The sequence below is a fragment of the Mus caroli genome, unplaced genomic scaffold, assembly GCF_978045245.1.
Source record: "Mus caroli unplaced genomic scaffold, Mus_caroli_1 scaffold_11, whole genome shotgun sequence".
Taxonomy (NCBI): Eukaryota; Metazoa; Chordata; class Mammalia; order Rodentia; family Muridae; genus Mus; species Mus caroli.
This window is the reverse complement of record NW_028227266.1, coordinates 65,486,375-65,496,184: the sequence shown is the minus strand read 5'-3', so window position 1 is coordinate 65,496,184 and position 9,810 is coordinate 65,486,375. Positions and strand designations below refer to the sequence as shown.

At 41.8% G+C, this 9,810-nt stretch overlaps 1 long non-coding RNA gene across 1 annotated transcript; it reads left to right on the top strand.

Annotated features, from left to right (window-relative positions):
- The first annotated feature begins 1,860 nt into the window (after positions 1–1,860).
- LOC110300990 (uncharacterized) lies at positions 1,861–7,813 on the top strand. Its single transcript, XR_002378650.2, has 4 exons — positions 1,861–1,919; positions 2,027–2,194; positions 6,996–7,127; positions 7,240–7,813. It is a non-coding gene; the product is annotated as an uncharacterized LOC110300990 (long non-coding RNA).
- Positions 7,814–9,810: the final 1,997 nt, after the last annotated feature.

Genomic DNA, 9,810 nt, shown 5'->3' with positions numbered 1-9,810 from the left:
AGGGCAAGACCATGAAAAAAACTGTTGCTTTCAACTTATAATGAGCATATTAGAATGAAACACTGCTTTGAACTTCCTATCAACATCCTTCTGTAGCTACCATTCTATGTAACATTTTATCTCTGAGGTAATTTTCTAAAGAACTTTTTGTCTAAGAAGGTATAAAAAAAAGCCAGAGAAAAGAAATAAAATTGTTGGTTGAATGGTTCGGCATGTGGAGCTTTGTCCCATCATCCATCCATCCATCTTAGTGTGTATGTCTGTCTGTCTATATGTATGCATGTAGGTATATGTGTATATATGTAAGCATGCATGAATACTTGTAGAGTTGATTGTGACAGACAGTTGGGCCAGGCCAGAGAGTGGGTGTGTAAATGTTTGAATGTATGTGTCTGCGCATATTTGCCTGTATAAAGCATCTTAATTCTTTTCCTTTTCTTCCTTTCTGGTTTGCAAAGAGTTAACCAGCTTAGCCAGAGAGGCTTCTGGCTGACTCACCAGAGAAAGGAGCAGCAGCAGTAAGTCCTTTCACTAATCCTCCCTGCTGTTTTACTATGAGGTGCTAAACACCAGAGACTGCAGTTTCCGGCCTCAGAGGAACTCAGGCAGGTCAGCTACCACTGCAAAGTAACTTAGACCTAAGACAGCTAAAGGTTTTATTATAGAAAAGGCATCCCTAAGTATCTCACAAGACCAAGTCTTGCCCCCTCCAATGACGCTCTTCGCCCTCTGCTATCTTCAAGAGAGGACAGCTGGGGCTATCACCCCTCCATCTTTTTTCACATAATCCTTATTTTGTAAGTTCTATTTTGTCTCATAGTAATGTAACTCTTGTGGGGAGTTCACCTGAGAAGACTGCGTGGACATAGTTTAAGGCAACAGAAAGTCTTTACTAGCTGGCCAGTGTTCAGAATTCCAGTGTAGCCCCGAGCCTTTCTCAAGGCAAGCTTTTAAGCACAAAAATCATGTTCTGGGTTGACATACTTGAGTTAACAAGAACATTTAGACAAAGAGGGAACTAGAAGCTCAAATGTAAGGGTAGTATATTTTGAGACTTTCCCAGAGCTGTATGGACTTTGATGAGTTAGGCCTTTGTTATAGTTTTTGCTGGTGGTGCTGTGTATGTGCTGAGTTTTAGAGCCTGAATGGTTCTTCCACCATGGAGTCGGTTGTGCTAAGGTCATGGGGGCTGGGGGAGGCTATTAAGGGCTGAGGCCTTGTTACAGTAACTACTCCATCTTTGTTGTGATTACTTTGTGAATGGAACACGTTTTGCTGTATTTCTCTTTCAATATATCTATATCTTTCAATCAGAGGTGAATCTTTTGGGCCTGTACTCAGGCTGGCTAGCATGTTTGAAGCCTTAAGTTCAATACTCAGTACCACAAACCAATATGTAGAAAAATAAAGTAACAAATAAAATGTCACATGATGCACTATTTAACTTTGTCAACTTGATACAGTTGTGATTATAAAACGATAAAGATGTATTAAGATATGCTCTATGGGTGTGTGGAGAGGTATGGAGGAAGGGGATGTCTCGGTGGGCCCATGCCAAGGCATCCCTTCTCCCTGAGGGGCCAGCCACACGTATAGCATAGATGGTATAGCATAGCATAGAGTTTATTCAGGGCATGGGGAGGGAAGCTAAGAAAGTAGTAGAGGCAGAGAGAAAGGCAGAGAGAAGGAGAGTAGAGAAGTAGAGGCCAGCTATGATCACGTGGAGAGAAGGGGAAGGGAATGGGGAGAGAGACAAGAGTAAGAGAGTAAGAGAGAGGAGGGGACAAGCAGCCCCTTTTATAGTGGGCCAGGCCTACCTGGCTGTTGCCAGGTAACTGTGGGGGTGGAGTCCAGACAGAATCCTAACAGATACAAACTAGAAATACCTGGGAGAGAGAGCTTCTATGAATCACCTGCCTGTGGGTATATCTGTGGGAGATTATTTTGATTGGTTTAATAGATGTAGAAGACTCACCTTAGACATGGGTGGTATCATCTGGACTCTTTCTGCTTTTATTACAAATAGGTTCTTCCAGTTTCCGATGAGGATTGAGGAGAAAGACTCTTCAGGAATCCTCCAGGCCTTTGGTGCCAGATGGATATTGCTGAGACATCAGCCTCATGGACTGAGCAAGTACTGGGCTTCACCCTCTTCCCTGAGACAGCCATTGTTGGACTATTCTGACCACAACCTGTAAGCAATCTAATAACTCCTCTTTGAGAGTCTATTCATTCTACAGGTTCTCTAGAGAAGCTAGTACATATGGTGAGCTACTTACAGAGCATAAACAGTTGATTATTACATTCTTATTCCTTCTGGCAGTTTCTTGATCAGAACATTTAATACTTCTCATTAAATGTAGTTACTGTTACAGTTTTAATAACATTTGTCACTTAGCTCTTTATTACTTCTGTATGCTATGTATTCATATTTTCCTGATGCCTTTAATGCTTCCTTTTGTGTCAAATAATTATAGTTTTAAGATTATATTTTCCACAGGGAGGTAGTGGGGCAGGCCTTTAATTCCAGCACTTGAGAGGCAGAGGCAGGCCAGCCTGGTCTACATAGTGAGTTCCAGAACAGTTAGGGTTACACAGAAAACCTCAAAACCAAAGCCAATGGCAAGCGGAGGGTATGTAACCTATACTGTCCTAACGCTCATGTGAAAGGATAAGGGACATAGCATTTTAGGTCTGCTTTGCCCAGCACTTTCTCTTGTGCTGTGGTGAGTCATACAACTTCAGCTCTGAAGAAAGGACAGTGGCTATAAAGGGCCTGACATGAGCCCTGGCCCTGACACAGATGTTTCCACAGCCCGCCACTGCCACATCTCCCATATATAGCTCCTGTGTTAAGGAATTCTCTAATTTCAGACAGCACGTGGGAGAACCAGTTGGAGCTGATACCGACAGGTGTGGAACACCATGGAGTTACCTTCTGCAGTGTTCTGCAAAGGGGTCCTACTCACTGGTGAGCCCAGTCCCCGAGAGTGGGTGACAGGAGGTTGGCTCAGGGGGAAGGACATTGAGAGGAGCCACTTTCTGTTTGCAGACTGCAAATAGTGTGAGTCAGGTGCCCTGTTTACTGAACTTAGATTAAAAAAACAAAACAAAACAAACACAACTGTGCAGAGGTGATTTGTGAAAAGAGGAAAAGTTGGAAGTTAGACATTTGGGGGGGTGGGGGGGACAGGAGCAAGAGGGAGCTGGGTAGCTCCTTATTAGTGCCCCATATGAAGAAGGGAAAGACAGTGTAAGTCAGGAAATGAGTAGCCACCTTCACCTGACTAATGTGGTAGCTGTGGAAACAATACCTCACCTGGAGATAGATGAAAACTCAGTCTGTCTGTCACTGACTAGGAACCTGATCTCAGATGAGGGTAAGGCAAGTGGGGCCAAGAATTAGGTAAGGTGAGGCAGAAGCGAAAACCCCACCGATGACAGTTTGGGAACTAAGCATCCCCTGTACTGGCCACACCTGCAGTTGGCTCCAGGCCAGTTATTAGAGCTATTCGGAGTGAGAGGCGGGTGGGGCCTCCTAGAGTGCTAGCAGAACCTGCTATGGGTAGAACTGCAGAGAGCAAACCCTTTCCCCCCACCCCCAAGAAAAAGAGCTCAAGGAGCAATGTCACCCATCAAGGAAGGAGCTCTGCAAGACTGCCTGTGGTTAAGTGGGAGTTAGCCTAATCTGGAAAGAGCAAGTGTGATCATCGGGAGGAGGGACTGGGACTGCAGGCTTGCTCTTCACTCAGGAATACAGAGGCCATCATGCTGGTAAGAGACATTTAAGTTTTGGGGGGCTTTTGAACAGCAGAGGTGGCAGAACACATTGGTTCATTTGCTTATTCTGAGCCGTTTGTTTAAGCACTCCAGTAGGTAAGTTTTAGTTTTGGTATACTTTCACAGTAATTGGTTTGTGTATCTAGTTTGATTGCATGGATTGCATAGTGAGTAGGGCTAAGCTCCTAAATTCTCCACACTCGGTCCATACGCCAGAGTAAGTGGGGGATGGGGGTGGGTTGTCTCTAGCTATTCCAAGGTCAGTCAAAAGTGGCTAGAGAGTGGGACAGCCTCCCTGTTGGGTCAGAGGGAGGGGCAGGCGAGGCCGCAGGTAAAACAGCCTAGAGTTGCTCAGGGTTCTTCCGAACTGGACTAGGGAGGTGGGAGAGCATAGCTTCTGTGCGTATCTGAATTTGGCTGCGACCAAAAGCTGAACGAAGCACTGTGGTTGTGCAAGTGGGCACGGTAGTCTATCCATGTTCCCGGGAGCTGAGATTCTCCGGTCAGGCACACTAGTCCCCCTACCCCACCCCCTCATCACCACTCAGGCTATCTGGATCATATCACCTTGCCTTCCTTTAGTACCTATGGATATTTGCCCAGGCTTGGCAGCACCCCTAGCTATGTGCTCCAGTAGTGAGCCCCTGGTCTCTTTGTTGTTCGCAGTTGGTTGGGCTCCCTCAGAGACAGCTTGTACAGGGTCCTGGTCTGGATTCTCTATCCAGCCCCTTACCTGCTTGGAGGCCAAGCGGCTCTGAGCTCCAGACTGAAGTGTGACCAGTGGGATGCGGGAGCTCTGGGTCCCCCTACCACCCATTGGTTCCAGATGAGGGTGCCTTCTTGCATTGGTGCCAGCATCAGAAATAGACCCCAGTCCCTATTATAAGCCTTAATCTGAAGACTTAAAAGCACGCTTTAAAACTTTACTTAGTGTAGTGTGGAGAAAAACATTTCACCAACACAGGCATCTACCCTTCATGTAGTTAGATCTTGAAAGGATTTTTGTGGTTTTGGTGGTGGGTAAGTGCAAACAGCATATTTGATACTCAACTTGTAAAATTTAATGTCAAGCTTCACACCATCCATTTCGAGTGCCAATTCTAACTGTACATGAGTTCATTAAGTTCTGTACACTTTATGTCTGGTTAATTTTGGTTTGTGACATTTCTGTTTGCAAGATCTTTATTTTAAATAATAAAGTCGATAAAACATCATTTAATAGGTTTCAACTATTAGAAAAGAAAAGAGTTTTACCTTAAGTTTACATGACAAGCTTCTCCTGTTGATTTTTCTGTGTTACTAAGCCTTTCTGACACTTAAGGAGGTAGGGATAGAAACTTTGTTTTTTTACAGGGTGCACCTACCTAGACTTCATGAAAATGTGTCATGTGTGTCTATGATAATTGTTTCCATTAGGTGTTTGTGTCAAGGAAGAAAGAAAGAAAGAAAGAAAGAAAGAAAGAAAGAAAGAAAGAAAGAAGCTAAGCTTTCTTTCCCAAGTTCTTAAAATTTCATTTATATTGTAGGCTAAAATAATTATTTTTGCTTGCCCTACTAAAATGTACATGTCCAGACTTGGATGATATATTAAAAGGCTTGGTAGTTACAGAGTTATAAATGTGGGCACTCAGAATTCATTAAAATGGCATTTTGGGGCTATTAAATATTTCATAAACCTTAAAATGCTATTTGTTTACATAAAATAACTTAGAGTTCATAAGATAAAGATTTTATTAAGCTACAAAATATAATGCTATATGAATAGATTTTTGATAAGGATTTCCTTCTAAAATAGGTCCTAAATAAATATATATGTCAAGTACAATTTTATTTTGTTTATATAACAATCAGGGGTAACAAAATTACATTTCTTTTTGAAATATTCTCTTTTAAACTTTATTACAGAAAAAGATTGCAAATAAAGAAAATTCATGCCAAAATTAACCAGACCCAATATCAGGACATTTCAGTGAACTGCTATGCTGTTAGAACAGCTGTTTAGAATGAAAGCTGTGGCACGTGACGCTGGATTTTACCTTTTTACTATTGAACATATTTTTACACATTAATCTGCCATCAAACCCAAAAATTCCTGACAGAACTAGAAATATAATTAGCCTTATATTCTCTTTCATAACATATCCAAATATTCTTACTATGAAACTGCTAAATGTAATGTTTTATGTCTTTACTAAAGCCTTTCTTGTGAATTTTCTTTTCACAGTGAAGACCACAGGAGAGACAATCCCAATAAACAATAATATTCAAAATCTTGATTTTTTAAAAATAGGTCTTAAGTATGATTGTGTATGTATGTGTTCTCTATTTGAGCTTAAGGTTGTTTGTTTGTTTGTTTGTTTGTTTTTCCCCCTGGAGCTGAGGACCAAACCCAGGGCCTTGTAGGTTGTTTTATTTAAGTTTTTTTTTTTTAATACCAAATTGACTTGTAAGTAAATCCACATGTAAATCTTAATTACACATTTTTGTTTGTTTGTTTTTGTTTTTGTTTTTGTTTTTCGAGACAGGGTTTCTCTGTGGAGCCCTGGCTGTCCTGGAACTCACTCTGTAGACCAGGCTGGAACTCAGAAATCCACCTGCCTCTGCCTCTCAAGTGCCGGAATTAAAGGCGTGCGCCACCATTGCCTGGCTTAATTAGACTTTTAATATTTTGTCACACACACAACATAGGTATACATCATAAGTAAGTATATGAGAAATAAAAAGCAAACAGTGAAATTAAGCACCACTTTAGCTTCAGAATTGAGAGTTTTGTAAGAAACCCCGTGGACACACCAGGGCCCTGGATACACATTCACTCATTCAAAGGGATCTGAGCCTTTTCTAAAGGGTCAGAGTAGTCTCTGAGACCATCTTGTTATCTAGTTCTAGAGGACTTGAAGATGGACCCAGTAAACGTATCACAGAGTGAAATCCACAATCAGCTGCAAGCACAAAGAACAGAACAATAGCCAGAAAGTGAAAAGGCAGAGTGTAGAAAAAGAAGTCAGGAAGGCATCACTGTACCCCCAAACAGTCTTGAGTGTGAGCAGAGAAGTGAGGGTAGTGAAGTAGAGTGGTGTGGACTTGAGGAGAGAATACCATTCAGAGAAAACACCCTGGGGCTGGAGGCGTGGTACAGTGGCTAGGAGCACTGCCTGATCTTCTAGGGGACCTGGCTAATGGAGACTTACAACTGTCTATAATTACAATTTTAGGTTCTGCTGCCCTATGTTGGCCTCCCTGAGCACCATGTGTGCATATGATACACATACAAAACAATAATGAAGAGGAAACAACTTTAGGGACATGGAGGGAATGGAGGCATGTTGCTTATCTCCAACAAGTAGGTAGGCACAGCCACACCCACACCCACACAACCAGATTGAGTGATAAAACCTACTCAGGGTACAGTGGTCCTAATATTGATGTTTTTTTTTTTTTTTGTCTTTTTCCTTCTAGTCTCACTTTTAACATGCTGAAACACTCCAGTCATAGCCAAACTAACTATTGAAGTGCCAGCCAATGTTGTTGAAGGGCACAGCATTCTTCTACATGTTCACAATAAATCACAGAATTGGCAAGCCTTTTCCCAGTACAAATGTTTTGATCGCAAAGAAGATGATTAAACTGTATCTTATAAAATATCCCACTGATTCATATAAGTGAGGGCATCAATCCAGTGGTAGAGAGACAATATTCACTAATGGATCCCTGCTGTTCTTTAATGTCACTCAGAAAGATACAAGATGTTACAGCATGCAAACCTTTGATACATATCATCAACATGAACAAACAAAACTCCATGTATCACCCAGCAAGTGATTCCCTGTAACTTCTGGAAACTGGATTGTGTGGATTCTACTTTATACACTCTGGACCCCCAAGCCTGTACTGTTCCTGCCTACTCTACTTGGTGTCTCTGCAATGGGGATTGACAGTTCAGTGCAGGACATACACAGTGCAGACAAACTGCAGTAGATGAAAATCCTTCATCTGACTTATCCAGCACAGAGGAGGCTGAGTGCTGGGATAACTGAGCCAGGAATATCAAACAAAGCCCAAACTCTTGTGACTTTCATTATGACCCTGTGGTAATCAGATGGGGCCTGGCCAAAACCAAAACCAAAACAAGAGGAGGCTGGGTGCTGGGATAACTGAGCCAGGAATATCAAACAAAGCCCAAACTCTTGTGACTTTCATTATGACCCTGTGGTAATCAGATGGGGCCTGGCCAAAACCAAAACCAAAACAAACAAACAAACAAAAACGTGGGATACAGAGAGATAAGCACACTGAAGCCCGGGATGAAGTTCTTGGTCTCAGAATCAGCTCCAGGGCTGAAATTTGACTTTTTGTTGAATCTGAGAGGGAACCATGCTTTATTGGATGTCTACAACTCTTAGTATCTGGAGTCAGCCAGTACACAGTCATAAGAGCAACATTCAGGCTTAAGTGACTTGAGCAACTCATTTTGAGACTCAGCATGGAAAGCATAGCTGGATAAGTGTCTCAGTTATCTGTCAACTGTTCTGATAGGCTTATGAGGGAACATATACTCCTGGCTATTGCTTGTCCTTGAGGGCCTAGCATGGTGAATTCTCCCTTTTATTTCAAGTAGTAGCAGACTCTGCTAATGTGAGCAAATTTCATGTCCCAAATTTAAATCATATTTAAACCTAACTTATAGGTATAGCAAAGATCTTTTTCTATGTATCCTCTTGTAAAGAAACTGAGACAGAGAATACACTGGCCACATCACAGTCACACAGCCATGGCTGGGAGTTCAAAAGCACAAGATATCTGTCTATAGCATCAGCCCCAACTTCTCTGCCCCAGAGATCTTATTAGGTATTTGTGGACCAGTGATGGGCTGGCTGAGATCTCTGAAGATAAACAATCTGTTGGAGACTGGTTCTAATGCTTTGATTCAATTGGGAATCTGTGTGTCCAAATGCTAAAGGTCCTTGTCCCCAACTGGTTTTTGATCAATCAATAAAGATGCCAAGATACAGATGGATGATCTCTGTAAGTGCACAACATGTGACAGTTGACCAAGCTCAATGTGGTATGTCACAACTGGTCAAAGAATGGAAGAAAAGAGACTGTGGGATGCACACACACAAATGAGGCATCTGTATCAACACCCCCTTACACAACTCAGGGAACATCATAGAAGTGATGGTATGGTATAAAGATTGTAAGAGCCTGGGGTGGAGAGATGGCTCACTGGTTAAGAGCCCTGATTACTCTTCTAGAGGTCTTGAGTTCAATTCCCAGCAACCATGTGGCTCACAACCATCTATAATGGGATCAGATACCCTCTTTTGGTATATCTGAAGACAGCTACAGTGTACTCACATAAAATAAATAAATCTTAAAAAAAAAAAAAAAAGATTGTCTGAGCCAGAGGTCAGGGCAGAGCAAAGCAAACAGTTCTAGATTTGGCAGGACCAATGCATTCATGGAAAAAAAAATGCATTCACAAACCTAGAGCAGCCTGTTTGCCTACACAAGATCAAGCTAGTCAATATTCTAGCACAGAGTAGGAAGAAGTTCATAAGATGCAAACACTAACTGGGAAGCTATTGACAGCTTGGCTTTTCAGATAGAGTCAGTTTTCCTCGAGGGCATGGCTTCTGGGAGGTAGACCACACTCTAATGGATGTCCCTACTGCCAGACGTACATGAGCAATACAAATTAGACTTAGTGTGTAATTTAAGAGAAAAAAAAAGAACACATGAAGTTGGGAGCAGGTAGGGGATGGAGGTGAATCTGGAAAGAGTTAGGATAAATATGACATTGTATATATGTTCAAATTATTGAAAATATTATATATTAATAAAAGTAACTTCAGCATACTTGGTGTTAATAAGTAGATAGGAGCAAGGCATAGGAGAATAGAAAAATGTTGTCCTAGCAATGCTGCATGTGGACTCTGCCCTTCTATGTACTAGGTTCATCCAGTTCAACTTAAACTTCATTTAAAAGCAAACCCACTCATAAATGACACAAGATCAAACACACTATCC